The sequence below is a fragment of the Amphiura filiformis genome, chromosome 10 (genome assembly GCF_039555335.1).
Source record: "Amphiura filiformis chromosome 10, Afil_fr2py, whole genome shotgun sequence".
NCBI classification, from domain to species: Eukaryota; Metazoa; Echinodermata; class Ophiuroidea; order Amphilepidida; family Amphiuridae; genus Amphiura; species Amphiura filiformis.
Window position 1 is genome coordinate 8404143 of NC_092637.1, and position 19350 is coordinate 8423492.

Sequence of the window (19350 nt, forward strand, 5' to 3'; positions counted from 1 at the left end):
AGCTAAATATGACTTTTTTAAGGAGTCGGCAACCTAATGGGTGCTCGTAACGTAATATTTCCTTTAACCCCATAAGAACTACCAGCCGATTGGCCAAAAAGAATATTGTGTCCAAGTATGAACCAATCAAGGAGGGTATTATAAGTTGAACCATAAATAGTTAAAAGCCTAGTCATAATTGGCAATTGAAATGGGCATTTCAAGTTATCAGCCAGTGTCCAGGTAGTTAATCGTGTTACGGTAATTATATTTTACTATTTGAATTGGAGAATACTGACACTATAATTCAAGACCGAATTAGAAGAATAGTTTGCGTATGACGTCCTGTCAAACAGGCCGAAATTTCGTACTGCGCAGGACAGCAACCAATCACGCCGCGCCTTTACCTAACGTCAGACTTCTTTTTTTATTTCGGTCTTTGATTATAACAGTGCTTCTCAGTAAAGTGAACTCTCTCCACGCGAGTGTCGACTGTAGACCACAAGTTTCATTTTATTTTTTTATTCAACAATTTTGGAATTGTAAATTTTTAAAACATGGACCTTTTATGTTTGAGCCCATGGCAAGCACGCAGAGCTTATGGAGGCTAACTACATCAAGAAAGAGTCTGCACCATTACCTGAGACAGGGCCGTAAAAGATATAGAAATATTATTTATTAGAAACACCACCAAACACAAACTTTATTAGAAACACCAACTTCCTATAAATTAAGACACGAACCTCAAGGATTGTCAGAAGACAAACTATCGATGCCAGAGAATGTTTTCTCCGAAAATGCCGATCAAACAAACGTTGGTATTGGATGTTTTTAAACTAATTTCTTTTGACACTAAACATCATTACACGTTTCTCTGTTTTACATTTCAGGTGCGAAGACAAAGGATTTCCTCACATTTGTGGTGTTTTTTATCCATTCATGACTCTTACCCGTGGATATAACAGGTAAGTGTTTTTATTTGCAAAAAAAAGTGTAAATTCCGATTAAAATTAATAAATCATTAAGTTTGTTATTCACAGAAGTTTGTATACAAGGTAGCATCCTTACGACCTGATTATCACTGGCCTCATAAAATTGGCTTGAATCGAATCGAATCAACTTTATTTTCTATATGAAGACCTGAGCGCAAGAAGACCGTAAGTCCACTTGGCCCCTCAACATGTATACACTAAAGTTGCGTATAGTTTCGATAATTTGGTAATGTTTTATACATGTTCAGGGGCCAAAACAAATCTTTCACAAACGTTCATGATGTTTTCACCCTGGAACATGTATTAAACATTACAAAACCCTAAGAAATTATACGTAACTTTAGTGTATACATGTTGAGGGGCCAAGTGGACTTACGGTCTTCTTGCGCTCAGGTCTTCATATTAGGGTTCCCTTATATAGAACTAGACGACGTCATAGGGGGGAAGGTGCCCCCGGTTGGTTGATACAAATATACACAAGGCCCGGACGCAGACACGTTATAACATTAATAGCAGTGTAGATTTCCACAAGAGTGTAGTTATGACCAGGAGCATTTCAACTGAGAAGATACTTTTTAAATAAATAAGTTCTGGTACAGATCCAACAGAAATGAAAGTACTCATTATATATATTCCAGTTCCTATCAGGAACCTTGTTCACTCTGACTGTAGTGTTTCTAGATGACGACAGTCCTTGGTGGCTGGGATGATGTTGCCACATTTGTAGATTGCCGTTTTGAGATGATCTGGTCATAGATTCTGTCCAATTTGTATGCCCCCTCGGTCTTGTTTTTGGACATAATCTATGACCAGATCACCTCAAAACGGCGAATATAACTGATATATATCTAGTAAGTACTTTCATTTCTATTGGATCTGTACCAGAACTTATTTATTTAATTTGACTTTGAACAATTCTGATGAATCTCATCAATAATAAGAAGATACTTGTTTCCCCACGTCAAGTTGGTGTACCTTGCTCTTTTACATTGTCAATAATTGTAGCAGATTTGGTTAGGTATGCATGAATTGATGTCAGGTACTTATTATACTTTTTTCCGAGTTTACCTTCATCATTCATAACCTCACTAATATACCCGATACAGGCGATCCAATCATTTGTATTTATTTGTCAAACGCTGAACGCGGTTACTAATATTCGAGAGTGGACCTCCGCGCCGTCAGCGTAAATATTAGTAACCTCCGCTCGCGCCGTGTTGTGGGTCGAACAAATTGCGAGAACGCTGGCCGCCACATTTGGTTTGCGCGCTACCGTATTTGCACAGATTGTGATTCGCACTTCTGCTATTGGTCGTCCTGATTTAGCCTGATCGATTTTTGGAAATACAAAACGTAAAAATTGCTTATTTTTAAGGAAAATTGTGTGTTATTTTGTAAAGGAAGATAATGCATCGCGAATATGTCGGGCATTGTGTGAAAAATCTAAACATTTTGCCTTTGGACCTCGGAATATCCCTCGGGCCTGCGGCCCTCAGGATATTCCTCGGTTCCAAAGGCAAAATGTTTAGATTTTTACAATGTCCTCCAAATAACCGATGCGCAGTTATTAACCTCTAATTAACTTCAAAATTAATGAACGTTATTAGTCTCGCGCTACTGAAGGCACGTCGGATTGTGTGAATTAACATGTCTACAGGGTGTGTTAAAATAATGCGATAATGAAAGACGTGCTCTCACATATTACGTGAATCACACATCATGTCCTATGTCACTTCACCATGTGCGAAAATTGATTAGAACAGCTGAACACGGAGTCTGACATAATATTATCTAGTGTGTGTACAGGCCAAAGGGTATTTGATAATAGATACGCACGTAATACAATAATGAAGACGTCAGTAATATCGCCAATGGGGCTCAAGAAGAATGAAACAGAACTGAAATTGACATTTTAACATCCCGAAATAGTATTTTTGTGATAATTTGTAATTTCATCATTCAAAGTGACAATTTAGTATAGCTAACTTATAAAGACAAGCCAACTGGGACAAGGGCCGTGAACCTATAGAGGTATACGATTCTCTACTAGAAACACCAACTTCCTATAAGACGCCACCAACGTCAAGGATACTAAAACACATGCATGACATGAGGGATTGATTGAGGGATATTAATTCAGACATACATCATGAACGTAGGAGATAGATCAAGGGAGAGAAAGGAAAGGTTGAAAGATACGGGTAGAGAGGGTAGCCTATAACAAAAGAAAGACAGAAAGGGATTTCATGTTTTGAGATTATATGGATGGACTAAATAGGGTTCTCAATGCTGATCAGGCTATAGAACATTAATGTGGTGCTTATTTCTCTACAGAGCTTTTTTACCGCTACACATGATATATTTGCTGATAAATAAATAAATGCCGATTTGTATTAAAAGTAATGTATTTGGGCTGTTTGATGAAAACGATGTCTCGGTGAACGCTCTGCTTGATGAACTGCACTCCCTTCACATCGAGTATGCCAACAACAAAGACTCTCAGGCAAGGAAAGACCGCTACAACCATGTGAAGCAAAAGGCTCAAGCGAAGCTACGTGAGATGAAGGACAACTGGTGGCGTGACAGGACACGGGAATTACAGGAAACTGCTGACACAAAGAATATCAAGAAGTTCTTTAGCGAGCTCAAGGCAGTCTATGGACCTTCTTCCAGAGGAACCAGCCCACTACTTGACCTTGATGGACATACTGTGATCAAGGAACCGTCACTCATCACAGAGAGATGGGCTCAGCACTTCAACCAGCTGCTCAACCGCCAGTCAACAATCTCTGAGGAGGCAATTGCAGAAATACCACAAAGCCCAGTAATTGAAGAGCTCGACCAACCACCTACTGTTGAAGAAACAGTAAAGGCGATCAAACAGCTTTCTAGTGGCAAAGCTCCAGGCGAGGATGGCATTCCCCCAGAAGTATACAAATATGGTGGAGATAAGCTTGTGTCCGAGCTAACGCGGCTCTTCAAAGAACTCTGGGCAGAAGGTGAGGTGCCACAGGATTTCAAAGATGGTCTGATAATACCCCTCTACAAGAACAAAGGGGATATACGCTTTTGTGACAACCATCGTGGTATATCGCTGTTAAGCATTGCTGGTAAGATCTTCGCCAGAGTGATCATCAATCGTCTTACTACCCATCTTGATAGCACCTTTCCAGAGAGTCAATGTGGCTTTAGAGCTGGCAGAGGCACAACAGATATGCTATTTGCAGCTAGACAAGTCCAGGAGAAATGCAGGGAACACAACCTAGACATGTATATGGTGTTTGTTGATCTCACCAAAGCCTTCGACTCTGTCAGTCGTGAAGGCCTCTGAAGGTTACTACTGAAGATAGGATGCCCATCAAGAGTAGTTAAGATAATCCGCTCATTTCATGATGGCATGATGGCCCGCATATCTGACCTAGGGACAACATCGGAAGCATTTCCAGTGTCAAATGGTACCAAGCAGGGATGTGTCTATTGTTTAGCATCATCTTCTCTGCAATGCTTCAAGATGCCTTCAAGGACTGTAACGAAGGAGTCATGATCAGGTTTAGAAGCGATGGTGGAATCTTCAACCTTCAACGCCTGAAAGCCAAGACAAAGGTGTCGCTATCACTTCTGCGTGAGCTACTATTTGCTGATGATTGCGCCCTGATTGCCTATACCGAAGAGGATCTACAGAGCATTCTCAACGACTTTGCTAGAGCAGCCACACGCTATGGTCTTACCATAAGCATTAAGAAAACAGAAGTGATGTTCCAGCCAAAGCCAGGCAGCCCACCTATAGACCCAGTCATCAAGATCGGTGACGATCAACTAAAGGTTGTGCAGAAGTTCTGCTATCTAGGTGGCTTCCTCTCACATAATGCCTGTATTGATGATGAGATCACTTCGCGAATTAGCAAAGCAAGTGCCAGCTTCGGACGGTTGCAGCACAGACTCTGGTCTGATCATGGCATCCGACTCAGTACTAAGCTCGGTGTATATAGAACAGTTGTGCTATCCACCCTCCTTTATGGAAGTGTCTCTTGGACCTGGTATCGCCGGCATGTGAGAAAACTTGACCAATTCCATCTAAGGTGCCTTCGTAAAATCTGTGGTATCTCATGGAAGGACAGAGTACCAAACACCTCAGTACTTGAGCGCTGTGAATCGGAAGGTATCGAGGCAATCCTCATCAAAGGTCAACTCCAGTGGGCTGGACATCTTGTTCGCATGGATGATACCAAAGGCCCTGTTTTATGGCGAGCTAGTCAATGGTCAGCGTTCACGAGGAGGTCGACACAAGAGATTCAAGGATGTCCTTAAATCCAGTCTGAAAGCATGTGATATACCTACTGCATCTTGGGAGAGTCAGGCTCTCACCCGTCCAGAGTGGCGATCCGCTTGTCGTGCTGGTGTTGGGAAATTCGAGCAACGACGTATCAAGACGCTCCAGGAAGCCCGCTCAGCCCGCCATGCTACACAAAGCCAAATTCCACCAAGCAATAATGATTATGTCTGCCCTGACTGTCAACGACACTGCCGTTCCCGCGCAGGATTGGTCAGCCACCGCAGAAAACATCGAATCCTCAACTAGCTTTGAGAGAAAGGAGATCTGTCGGATACGACGGCTCACACCATCATCATATCAAATCAATGAGCTATTGTTATGACGATAGCAGATTTTGCCCAACTTTAAGAGGTTTTAAAAATTAAATTAAAAATTTAACTGCCTGTCCCTTACAATGACTGCTAATACTTGAATACCCTTATCCGAAATCAGAAATCGGAGTGAATTTCTAGGAGCATAGCGAAATTCCGAAACATTTGAATTCTTGATGAACTCTGCCTCGTTTCATGCAAGAAGTGCACGCAAATCAAACAAACTATGTATACACAAGAAACGTCAAACGTACATTGCGCTATTATATTTGAAATTTATTTGTCACAAGCAATGCCAAAAAGTCATTTCGTTTTTATTGTAAAACCAAGTATCTAAGCAATTGACAGACAATAACATAATGGTAACAAAAGTTATGTATTATTATAGGGCAAGGAATCAATTACTACACTGGAATTTCAGTGACCCAAGACAAGCGGTTTGTTATTTATGATAAGAAATAAGGTACCGCTAGGATGTACCTCTTTTTCTATCATATACTGAACCGCTTGTCTTCAGTCACTGAAATTTCAGTGTAGTAATTGGATTCCTTGCCCCAATAATATACGGTACATAACTTTTGTTACCAGTGTGTTATTATTTTTTGAGAAAAATGCAAATATAGTCACAAATTTACCACACGGGTGTAGTACCCCCTTAATATAATATATAATACGGTATTTTTGTGTTTAATTGTTAGATAGTAAAGCCACACCAAGAACAAATCGGTGCTTGAGTTACTTAATAAAGAAATATTAATCGATATTATGAAAAGGTCTTCTTTCATGTCTTTTTTATCTACTCCGTGTAATAAACCGTTCCGCTATAACCCATGTGGTGGCTTGTGCAATTATCCAACCATGAAAAACACGGCTTTGCACTGCATAAATTCGATAAAATTATAACACCGCACTCTTTTTTACATTTTTACATAACTGCCCTTAAGTGAGTCCACGGTTTATTTTTCCACGGTTTATCAGCGATAAACCGTGTTTTTCGAATTATTGTACATTTAGCTTTCCATAGAAACGTCGCTCACTGGGATAATGGAGCTTCAACAATCTGTTTTTCTAAAAGTGGAGCTTCAGATACTTTACTTGAAAACCCCTGGCTTAGTGTGGCCGGTATTGAATAATCCCGATTAACCCACTAAAGTATGATAGTGTACGCATGCGTGACCAAATTTTCTTTAAACACCCCCTAAACAAGTTTTACCCTACCAGCAAATTTAGGTCCTTAATAAGGTAAATTAATATAAAATTTACCCCCTAATGAGTTTTTTGGCTAGTAAAAATGAAAAAATGTACCCTTTTTGGACTCGTAATTTACCAAAAATTTGAAAAGGTACCCTAAACAAGTTGTTCAGCTTCAGAAAACTACCCTTATTCTTAAAAATCAGTGTTTTTAGACCCTAAATGCGTCACTCGCATAACTTGCCTTGCCTAAAAAAAAAACACCCCTTTTCCTTGTTTTTTGTGAGTGATCCCCTGGGGATTAACCGCGCTGCGTTATCTACAGCATGTACATCAAGACCAGCTGAAAACAAAAACAAAGGAAGAAATATTACAGTGTTAGGTTTTTTACTTTGCTTTTTGTTAATGTAGTCACAACAAGGGCATGATTTCGTCATAATTTGCGTTTACCAAAATTGATTTTAATAGATCAAAATGGAATCGACTGATTGTCGTAAACCAGTTTCAGGAGAGTCGTTACGGGATGGGTTGCGGGATTTGATACCAGAAATAAAAAAAAGGGGAATCCGGATAATGCAATGACGTTGTCAGCCCCGATAGCACACAGAAACAAACAAACAATTCCGTGGCAAATATTATGATAGTTATTTCGGTTCTTCAACGCAATCAGTGTCAAATAACGCCTAGTCACTAGGATCAACAACATGCTCATCTATCAGGGACACAGTTCTTTAACCCCAATACATTCATTACTGTACATTCATTGAATGACCTTTAAAAATTTGGGTACAAAAACTCATACTCTGCAACTTGAGGTCAAATTTTACACTATGATTGTTTAATTGAGGTTATTGAACGAAGCTATTGGTATGAGGCTATTGAGGGCCATAGTGAGTCTGCGATTGTCTCGGACAAACAGTGGTTATACTTTGTTCGGCTTTATAGTTAGTGAAATTTCATAACTCCTAACATGCGTGACTGCGAACGCGCTTATGTTGCTTTATTGACAAGTGAAAAAATAAACAATCAAAAATTCTCCAATTATAAGCCGAACAAAGTCTAGTCTGTTTGTACTCCGGGTAAAACACAACATGAAGCTGATATCCCAGAAAACACACAACGATTTACAGAACACGTTTAAATGTCGGTTTATATAATATTCATAACATTCATAAAACATTTTTGATAACGTGATTCAAAACATTCTAACACATTGTTATTTAACTGTTGACAAAATATTTTCTAAAAATGTTTGCCAAAATATTTCACAATAACGTTCTAAAAACGTATTCGTGATCTTAATATAACCTGAAATTTAAATGCTATTAAAACATTTTTCTGTTTGTTGGGAAGCCATCGCTGAGCGATAAGCGAGTACTTTTGAGCCAATATTCAAATACTAATCGCTCAATGATTATCTTTTCTTTATTTCTGTCGATTCATGCCACATTTCAATTCCTGTGTTAATGAGGGTATGTTTGAGATTGTCCAATGCTTTGTGGCATTTTGCCTAGAAGAAGCAGGCTTTCCAAAAAACAAAAAACTGATCAGTATACCAATCATTTTGATACAGAATGTACAGACAAAAGTAAACCTGCTAAAACCAGCATGTGATGAAATCAGACTGTACCGTTTTACTTACCATCGCTTGTTCGGGGTGTTATTTTCCCGGCCTGTCCAGAACGCCCAATTACCCTACCCGGTCCGTCATGTGCTTCCAAGCCAAGGACACTTTCTGCTGAAATCATCATGGTTACCAACATAACAACGATCATAACACGAGCCAACATCTTGAATTGTAGATACCTGCATAATACAAGACAGAGTGTATTGTTGATTGTTTAGTCATACACTATGGTCTCACACCAAAGGCCATGATTCACTGACCCCTATCTATTTCTTGACCTAAGTATGCGTTTTTGTACCCACCATATCAAAAGTCACTCTGTGGATGTACAAACATATTGGGGTTAAAGAACTGTGTCTTTGAGATCCGACTGAAAAAGGCGAGAAAAGGAAATAATAAATTAATAAATACATATTGGATTTATAGAGCACAAGGTAAGGTATACCACCTTTCGCACATATACATTGTTAGACAAATTTCATGACCGGCTTGTAAAATAAAATTGTATTGCCTTTTAAAATCAGAGTCGTTAGGACGACTTATTTTCAGAGACGATACAAAAACAGTTATGCACATACAAAATACGCGCCTCTATTTGATTGTGATTTCAACACAGTTTCAACACAGATTTGACGATAATTCCACTAAAGTATGAACCACAACGCCACAACAACTAACTGTAATGTAATCCAAGTGCCATGATATCACTATAATGAAAGACAAAGATCAGAAGACTAGTTTGCGTCTGACGTCACTGTCAATCAAATTCTCTACGATCCTTGATTGGCTAATAGCGCGTATAAGGAAGGTCGATTCATCTGGCTGGTGCCGATCGGAGAAAAGGAATAGCAGTGAATGGCGAAAAATACGTACTCTTACAAGGCAAAAAGCAACTTTTCTAAGCATTGTGGACATGGTGCCTTCACCAAAAAAAGTTTCCTACTATTAAGACCTAACTTTTGAGATGGTTTGTATGTTAAAAGGTGCAACATTAACAATAAGGCGCCCGGTTTTACCGCCGTGTTCAGCAACTCATATCATCACGACACTTGTAAACAAACCGTGCTCGGAGTTTGATTGACAGATGACGTCAGATGCAAACTAGTCTTTTTATCTTTGTCTATCATTATAGGATCCACAACATGTTCATCTATCAGGGCACAGTTCTTTAACCCCAATATATTTGTACATTGAACTATGCCACTGGGATGAGGCCATTGTGGTCCATAGTGTATCTAACCAAACCTAATAAAGTATAAACGGAATATCAAACTGTAAAATTATTGCCAAAATGTGCTGGAACCGACATCATAATACTACTTATACAATGTTATTATGCTATCATTAAGGGCTGGGGTATGAACGTTTGGACAGTATTTATTTTGGGACATTAGAGCACATCAGACATATCGAATTGCATTCTGAATATGAAGAATATCATTCTGATATCAAAGAATTTTGATTTTTGAAATTCGCAATTTAATACACATTTTATGGCAAATCATTAAAATTGATATTTTTGATATTTAACAGTACTTGAAGTAAACTTTATAAATCTGATGATTTATACTTTTAAAGTGTATGTAGGTGGGATGAAAAGCCGACGATCAATTGAAAATTTTGACCTTTCGTATTGAAGATATGGATTTTTTCCCAAAACACCAAAAAATTAGGTCTTTTTGGGAAAAAATCCATATCTTCAATATGAAAGGTCAAAATTTTCAATTGACCGTCGGCTTTTTCCTCCCTGCTACATACACTTTAAGAATATATCATTAGATTTATATAATTTACTTCGAGGACTGTTATATATCAAAAATTTGAAAAATATCAATTTTTTATAATTTGTCATAAAATTTGTATTATATTGTGATTTTAAAAATGAAAATTATTTGATATCAGAAAGACATGCTTCGTATTCAGAATGCAATTCGATAGGTCTGAGGTGCTCTCATGTCCCACAAAAAATACTGTCGAAACGCAATAAACGCTCATTTTGGATCCCTTAAGTAACCTTTATTTTAGTTGTAATTTTCATTTCAAAATAAAACTATGATAAATCTATGACTAGTTTAACTTTATTTCTCCGACTCCAAATAAAACTGTTAGTGATTTGCTTAGAGTTAAAAAAGGATTCTAATCTAATAGACTTACCGTTAGTGTTGTGTATACGTGTTGTCTGGTGTCAGGATAAGTTTCATCTAATGGACTGGTGTCCAGGCAGAAAGCTTTATATTAATATTTTACTCACTTATTATTAAATTTATATACAGCTGCTAATTATTAAAAACAATATATCGTATTTATGTAAATGACGTATGCAATTAATTAATATTGTATTCTTTATTTAATACAATTGTATTTCTTTATTTGGCAATTCATTTTACAATTCATAAAATATTGCAATTTAAAAACACGTGTTCGTAAGATGTCTCTTTATTATTTGAACTATAGAACCTGGGTTATTGACCTCTTCGTGCCTCTTCTCTACTCACACTCTCCTCTCGATCTCCTCTCTTTATTCTTATCGAAATGGGTTACTCCATTTAAAATACATACTCCCCATGTGGAAGATTTTGGAAATATCTTCCCCAGGGGGAGTATGAATTTCAAATGGAATTAGCACATCAACCAACTCTATTTGAAACTCTTCAGGTTAGATCTTTCTTAGGGACTATAAAATTCCAATGGAGCTGCCTATTATTATCAAATCGAACTGTTTATTCTTAGGAATTTAGAGAGATGTTCCAGTCTCATGTAAATCAGAATCATATCATATCTGACTATTCAGTGGAATCCTTCGATTCAGATTGATCTGATTTTGAAGGGGTCTTATGAATATGTTGTTTCTACACATATTCGGTGTTAAGAATACACAATATTACACGCCTGCGGCACACTCGTAAGTTTAACTGCCTTATGATTTAGGCAGGTGATATATATAATAGTCAAATAGATCGTGTCTGTGTATGTATGAAGTAGTGCTTGCTATTCATTCCATTAAAAAATATAACAGCCATTGATGATATACCATCACCGGAATTTGAGAATTTAAAAAGCCGTATTTGCTCGTGTGATTCCTGTGATTATTATTTTAAATGTTTTTTCAAGGGAGATATAGCCCGCAAGCGATATTTTGTAGGAGTAATACGGTACGAAAATACGAGGATTGGCGGAAGAGTGCATAAAAGGATAAATAAGGGCGAAAATGACATGAAGAAGGCAGAAACAAACAAATGGACAGACAAAAGAAGGGATTAAAAGAGAAGAAAAGTAGTGGAAAATGAGGTGTAAAAAGAAGAGAGGAGAGACGAGATAAAGGAGACGAGACGAGAGGAGAACTAAGCAGAGGAGAGCAGAAAAGAACAGATAAAAAGAGATGAGGAGAGGAGAGAATTATAGGTTAATAACTGCGTATTAGTTATTTGGAGGGCATTGTGAAAAATCTAAACATTTTGCCTTTGGAACCGAGGAATATTCCGAGGTCCAAAGCAAAATGTTTAGATTTTTCACAATGCCCGACATATAACTGATGCAAAGTTATTAACCGAATTCATAACCGTCATCTTGAACTCATCCCTCAACCAAAACTGAAGATTTTATTCTCTGAAATTTTTATCAAAACTTATATTTCGCCCTTCAAAAAGTCGAATAGGCTAAAACGGACTTACCAATTACAGCACTGCGCATTCACGCCATGTGCAAATATGGTAGTTGCGTGCGCGTGAAGTGTTCCGGCACAGCAGATGCGCACACGCGGAAGTCATTGATGGATATCAATAACCTCCGCGCCGGTGTGCGTATATATCATCTATTGAGCAATTTGATTGGGACGCACAAATGGCGTAATACGCGGAGGTTATGAATTAAGGAGGAGAGACGATTAGACCAAATCAGAAAATTGAAAAGTGTAGACATTGAGAGGGTTAAAATGGGAAATGGTTTATACAATTAAAATGCATCCATCAAAATATATATTTTATCACAGTGTGTCAAGTTAAGCAAACACGGGCTTGCGTCTCCGATAAAAAACATTAAAGGAAATAACAATCGTGATAAAAGTTGTCTATAGGTTATCTTGTAAATCACCTCAACGATATGGCATCGTTAACGCAACTCTATAAACGATAATGTAACATTTTGAAGTCAGTTAAGTTAGAGATGGTTGAAGTCAAATCTGGCAGTCAAGCAAAGAGCAAAGATTAACTAGAGAGTGTCAGTTTCCTCGGAGGTGATATTCTACATATCGTATACGGTATGCTTGCCTCAGTAAATATTGCAGCATTAATCACCTTTGTTACCAACCCGCCTTTATCAGTCAGTTTGTGACAGGTTCTATAGACATCTTCATGGCTTGGAGCGATGTGCATGCGTAGATGAAATGACTAAAACCATTCCGATGCTAAACGCTATACTCGATCCAATAAGATGTAGGAAGTTGTTTTACTCTACCGATACGGTTTATTATCAATAGAGTGTCCTTATGGGATTGCCCTCTATTAAATAACATATCAAGGGTTCAGATCCAGAAACCTGTAACTCACTACTATGACCAGCCCTCACAAAATGAGCATAAAGTTAGTTCCTTGCGTTGGGCTTCGAAAATATTTCCTCCACAATGTCTTTTGTTTTCTATTGAATTTTGTCATGATATAGTGCCCTGGCGACTTTATGCTCATTTTGTGGGAGCAGGTGATTGTGAGTTGAGGCTTTCTGGCTCTCAACCCTCGATATGTTGTAGATATGTGAAGTTCAACTGTCTAGCATTTTGATCATATTCCTAGTAATATAAGAACACACACGATTTTCTAGTCAAATGTCGTTCAGATATCGTGTCAAATTGACCTAAGCTTCGTCAAATGTTGCTAAATTTGCATTAAAACTCATGAATCATGTGAATCTAGAAATCTATTTAATTTATTGGCCTATTTAAAGCCTGTCCAACGCAAGTCATGAATTACTTATAAATTTAGACGGTACATGATGTAAACGAAATTTATCTTTCTTAAAGTACCGGAATAATGATTCATAAATGCAAAGAAACAATGTTTAATAGCCGCCTACTTGGTCTAGTGTTCGCCAGTCCAGGAAGATCATTTGACTTTTGAATGAAACATTTTGTCAAGAGATCACCAGAGAAAATGTATCCAAAGACTGTATGTCAGAATGTGAAATATATTACAGACAATTTGTCATCTTTTGATGTTTTCAATTTGATTTATGTAAGCACAACCATACGCATTTGCATTGTTAACAAACAGTTTAGCTTCTGGTAATGATAAACGTTCACATGATAAGGAACAAAAATCCAACGTGGTTACAATCGTAAAAGGTAACATTGATATTGAAACAAAAAAAAAAAAGCTTTTCAAGCCTGAGGAAAAGGTTACCTGAAGTTGTTACCTGAAACTTCTATGTCGAAAATTTCCTCGTCCCCGAAGTCTATAACCAGCACGCAAAGGATTAAATCAACTGTACATGCTTAATTATTCTTGAAAGACCATTGCACTTGATGTAGTTTAGCATTCCACGTGAAGAGATTATAAGGAAGAGGGATAACATTATTTGACAGATCCGACAGACATTGCTTTCAGCGTATTCACCAAAGTTGACCTGAACCACTTCAATCCTTTAGAAATGTCTTTATCTTACGATTCGAATGCCAAGGAATTAGTAGAGTGCATTCAACATTGATTCAGTGACATACTGCGTAGTTCAACCATTTTTAAAGCAATTTGTGTTATTAAAAACATTTTACAAAGAAGATATGTATCAAAGTATTTAAAAAAAACATTGATTTTGCTACTTTTCAATCTTGTTAACACATGTCGCAAGAGTTACCGAATCTAGCCCAGTATCTCAATTTCCTGACATCCCAGATGCACGTAGCTGTTTGAAAAAAATCTGATTTCCCTCCAAATGACGTCAAGAAGCTGCCAAAAGGGCTCTTAGGATTAACCGTGACCTTGAGTATCTGAGCAGTTAACTCCGGGTGTTTTTTGAAATCGGTTTGTAATTGTGTGCTGAGGCTTGTGGATAACCGTCTAGGCGTTGTGAACTATAAATCACTGCGCTTTTAAAAAAAATATTTGAGTGTGTCTTTGAGAGATACTTGTTCTAAAAATACAAAAAAAATCTGAACTTTGATCAATTTTAGTGTGTTTTGGTGCAGCAAATCGCTTAGTGGGCCTTTAAGTTGGTCCTGATATCAACATCCTATAACTTTGTTCAGACAACGTATCGAACTAAATCAGATAATACATGTGCAGGATCAAAAGAGTCGCAATAATCAAGAATAGTGTTTTTATTTGGCTATTCTTTTTGAAATCTACCATCTGAAATCGGGAAGATTAAAAAAAAGTCTCTCACAGAGGAATATGCCTAAATGTATTGATATTTATTTATACCAATGACTCTTGTTTACATTTAATTTTATTACTTTGTTGAGCTATTAGTATCACTTGTATATTGATGTTGATGATTGATGAAAATAAAATATGAATGAATGAATGAATGAATGAATGAATGAATGAATGAATGAATGAATGAATGTTTTTTCTTTCAATGGAATTGTCTACGGTTAATTATTTTTAAACCCATGCTCTCTCTGTATGTGGTTTTATCTATATCTTCCACAACTGGACTGAGTATTAAGTAGAGGTTACCCAATGATCTCTCCTATCTAAAATCCATACTCCCTCTGTGAAAGACTTTAGCTAAATGCTCCACAACTGAGGGAGTGTGGATTTCAAATTGAATAGACCATTTCCTATCGAGGCAGACAAAAGTCTTACACTCGTAGAAATCCTGAGAGTTTTCGACGGAACTATATATGGGGCAAGTGCGCAACTTAAGGGAGGGTAATAATAACAATAGTGTACATCTATAGAGCGCAAAAATCGGCTAGATACCGCTCTTCACGCTGCATTTTATTTTGCGCAGATATCAGAATCAGATTACTTCCATCATGTCCGCTGCCAGAGGGTGCAGATCATGTCTGTACGTAAATTGAGGATATTAAAACAACACCGAGACGAATTGTTACAGTCAGGGGCTAACACTGACTGACTGCAGCTATATGTACTCGACAAGTATGTTTCTTCTGTTGCTTATTTGCATTGTTTCACAAAAGTATGAACTGTTGGAAAAAGATTTTTTCGATATGTACATTCAAGTCTGAAGATCTCATACTTTTGAAATCCATTTGGACTTAGACTTTGACTGGATACTTCTGTGGAAGCCATCCGTGAAGGAATGTGACGGTGTAAAAGGTTGATTAGTCACGGAGATGTTGTTGCTTGGTCTTTGAAGTTTATAGTTCAAGTAATGTTCTCAAGATGTTCTGGTATATTATGTTTCATGGTCTTCGGAAAGTACAAATGTTTATAACAGTTCTTGCTAGCATGTGGTCGAATAAATACTTTAAAGTTGTTTCTTTGGGTGGCGACTGGTGTAACGAGTTTGCACCGGTATGACGACCTGACCGATGATAACTTTCTGTCAGGGGCTTGCCTGGCGTCGCATCTGCAGCGTGTCCCATTGCAGTTTTATTCGAATTTAAGAGACACTACTTTCGTTTCTACAAGTAAAACCTGACCGCCTTCCTGCCTAATTTTGACATAATGAAGATGAGGCAAGCAATCGGAACAGCCTCGTCCTTTAATCGCATGTCATGATTCTAGTTCTGATTCTAGTAGATTGATAAAAAAATAAATATATCCGCATCCCTAATGACAACACAGCATCCGCCATGCATTGTCCTTTGATGATTGAAAACCACCTACCTTCCAAACCAGAATGATGTATCCTCTATGCTATGCATATTTAGATACTGTGTCCAGGTTTGGAAGCATCGTCATAGCATATGCATCCTATTTTAATGAATGCGACTAACTATCAGTAGGAAACGGGTTCGGAAGCTAAAATATTTAGATATTTAAGTCTCTGATCTGTGTGTGCCCTACATCCAAAGCAAAATATATTTCAGTCCTCATATTTTATGCTATAAAAGAGGAAAAGAAACTGGTTCGAATATATTTGATTTGACCGTGTTTTAGTGTTTTAATTATGAAGAATACAGGTTGTAAATTGAATAGATTTCTTAAACATAGAGCGCTTTCTGTTGAACTGAGAAATTCGTTTTACTTTATTGGTCAAAAGTCAATCGCTCCTCGCTCAGCGACTGAGTATAAATCTAGTTTTACTGGTTAGTGTCACTTGAAGTAGGTCTATGTATAGTTACGGATCAACATTAATCAATGTCTGCGTCATCGTCTTCTTTGATTATTCCTGTTTGTTATACATCAACGTGTTTATTTGTTCATTCATTTGAAAGATAACACCTTTCATTGACACTTTGATAAATTCAGTTATCTTCTAAACTGACATTGCAGCTGATGCGTCCATTTTAGCCTTGCTAAGTCCTTTAACTATATCCACACGGATGTCGACTCCAGACGACAAGTTATGTTTTTGTAAAAAATTCAAAAAGTTCTAAATAATTGTAAATTTCATGACCACACTTAGTACCAGCATGAAAAATGCATTAAAATGTGTACAAACAAGGTATTTGGTTCTTATGAAAGCTCTTGATATTTTGAGAAAATATATCAAAACTTGGATTTTTTTATGGTGAAGCACGCAGAAAAATAAATGCATGTGATTCCCACTGAAGATATATATAACAAATTGCACATGTGTGTCTTGTTTAATAAATTGAAGTTCTTTATTTTTACGTAGATTAAACAAAAGCTACGCCTCATTTCAAATATATAGTTTTAGTTTTGGTTTTGGTTTTGGTCACGTGGTTTCCTATTGTCCTGCCTAACCACTTGAATCATAAGATATCGAACTCTTTGTTTCTACCTTTTGTTTAAAACTAAACATTTGTGACAGGTAGTTTCGGTTTTGGTTTCAGTTTCTTATAAGTGGTGTGACGAATAAAATTACAGGATTTTCGAGTTACCTAATCTAAGTATACAAAAGAAATGTTTAAATTTCGCAGTGCAATATTCACGAGCAGAGAAGTCGAACAAAACAGTCTACATTTGAAAGCATTGATTTAGTTTGAAAGCATTGGCTTGCGACTACGAAATAGCCTAAGCTGATTTCACTGTGAAAATATATAGACCATCGAAATATTTGCATTCGACATTACAAAAGGGGCCACTACTGTAATTGTATAGGTGCTATAAACAAAATCGATTCATGTCCTTAATCCCATGTACCAGAATCGATGGAAGGCCATTATATGACCTCTAATAACCTAATGACTTTTACGGAAGAAATTTTTACTGCAAAAAAGTAGAAGATAGAGGGGAGAAGATTGGGGTGTGTGTGTGTGGGGGGGGGGGGGTTGAAGGGCAAGGGGGATATGGGCCGGGAGAGAGAGAAACATATGAGAGAGAGCATTGGGAGTGAAAGAGAAGGGGTAGGAGAGTTCGAGATGAAGATATCAAATGTAGGGGAGGAGGAGGGGAAAGGGTAATTTAGGAAAGAGGTGGTTATATAGGGAGGGTAGCCCCTCTTAAAGAGGTATGGGTTGTGCTTCCTGGGGATAATAAACTAATTCATAATCAAATCATCTCCATGCATCGTTTATGTTTCATACAAACAAACAAATTCCCCACCCCACCCCATCCTTCAGTATACGCGGATGTATATGATTTCTAGGCCTAGAACTCGTGAGTGTAATATGTCCCCTACCTTCGACAGAGAGCATCAACTGTCGTCCGCGGATAGATTTCCGATATCAATCATGATAATAATTATGTTAGCACAATAGGCTATTGTATACTTCTGGTTATATACCCTATACTGTGTCCTCCCAGCATAATAGTGTTATGATTGCAGATCAGATCAGCTCTACTTTTTAATCCCTTGATTTTTGGTTTCTGAACAAAAGAGAAACCAAAACTATATATTTGAAATGAGGGATTGTGGTGAAATATAACTCTTTGATCGATTTTTGACTTTCAGACTTTCAGAAATAGTGTAAATTGTCCAGGTATTTAGTCATATTAATACTTTGGTGTCTTCTAGAATTACGGGCCTTCGCTCAAAGTACCGGACAAAGTAGGACTTTTATTTCTTAGTCAATTTGATGAACTTAAAACTATTGAAAATTAAAGTACGTATTAATGTGTTCATGGAAATTCAATCCTTTTTATAAACTCGGCTATAATCATGAAAATGAGCTATGTCACTTGTAATCTATACACCACTACACTTGGCGCTTAAAATTTTAACATATTTTGGGTAAAATGTCCCCTTTGGGTGACTCAAGAACATTCTTAGATGTATTTTTATCTACTTCTATTTCTATCTACTAAAGTATGAACGAATTCCCTTTTCACGGTACTTTGTCTTCTCAAGACTGTATCAAAATTATTCTTCTCCATTCAGTTTTTGTGGTATTTTTGAAATATCAGCCTCTTCCAAACGCACCATTGGATCCTCCTGACCAGACTAAATTTATATCCGTTAAACTTTATATTAAAATATTAGTTATGTCCAGTGGATCCAATGCTACGTTTGGGAGAGACAAGCATCTCAAAAACAATAAAAACAATCATTTTGATACAGCCTGTATATTCCAACTTCCCAGGTCTCAGTAAGACCTCAAACGCACTCATCTGGCAGAATATAGGCCTACAGTTCATCAACACTCATCAAATTGACTGACGGATGAATGGGTTATTCTAGTTGAAATTTATGCACCCCTATGGAAGACGTGACCTTAATCTCCCACACGGAGGGGGTAGTTTCACGTTCCCATTCGGGGTATATAATTTATAGTCAAGACGTTTTTAGGAGCTGAGTTTATTTAGGAAAAGGGGACTTTTTGTGTCGACATTTGTACTTTCAGTAAAGGATTATCAAAAGCTATACTTGATTATTCAAAAATGAACTTTCTTG

The 19350-nt window shown here is 37.3% G+C and overlaps 1 protein-coding gene across 1 annotated transcript in view; it reads left to right on the forward strand.

The window, feature by feature from the left end:
* Positions 1 to 868: 868 nt before the first annotated feature.
* The window catches only part of LOC140161630 (uncharacterized), a 118536-nt gene continuing 100054 nt past the window's right edge, over positions 869 to 19350 (forward strand). The window contains exon 1 of the mRNA XM_072184931.1: positions 869 to 944. The gene's annotated coding sequence lies outside the window, so the exon portion shown is untranslated. The remainder of the gene's footprint in view (positions 945 to 19350) is intronic.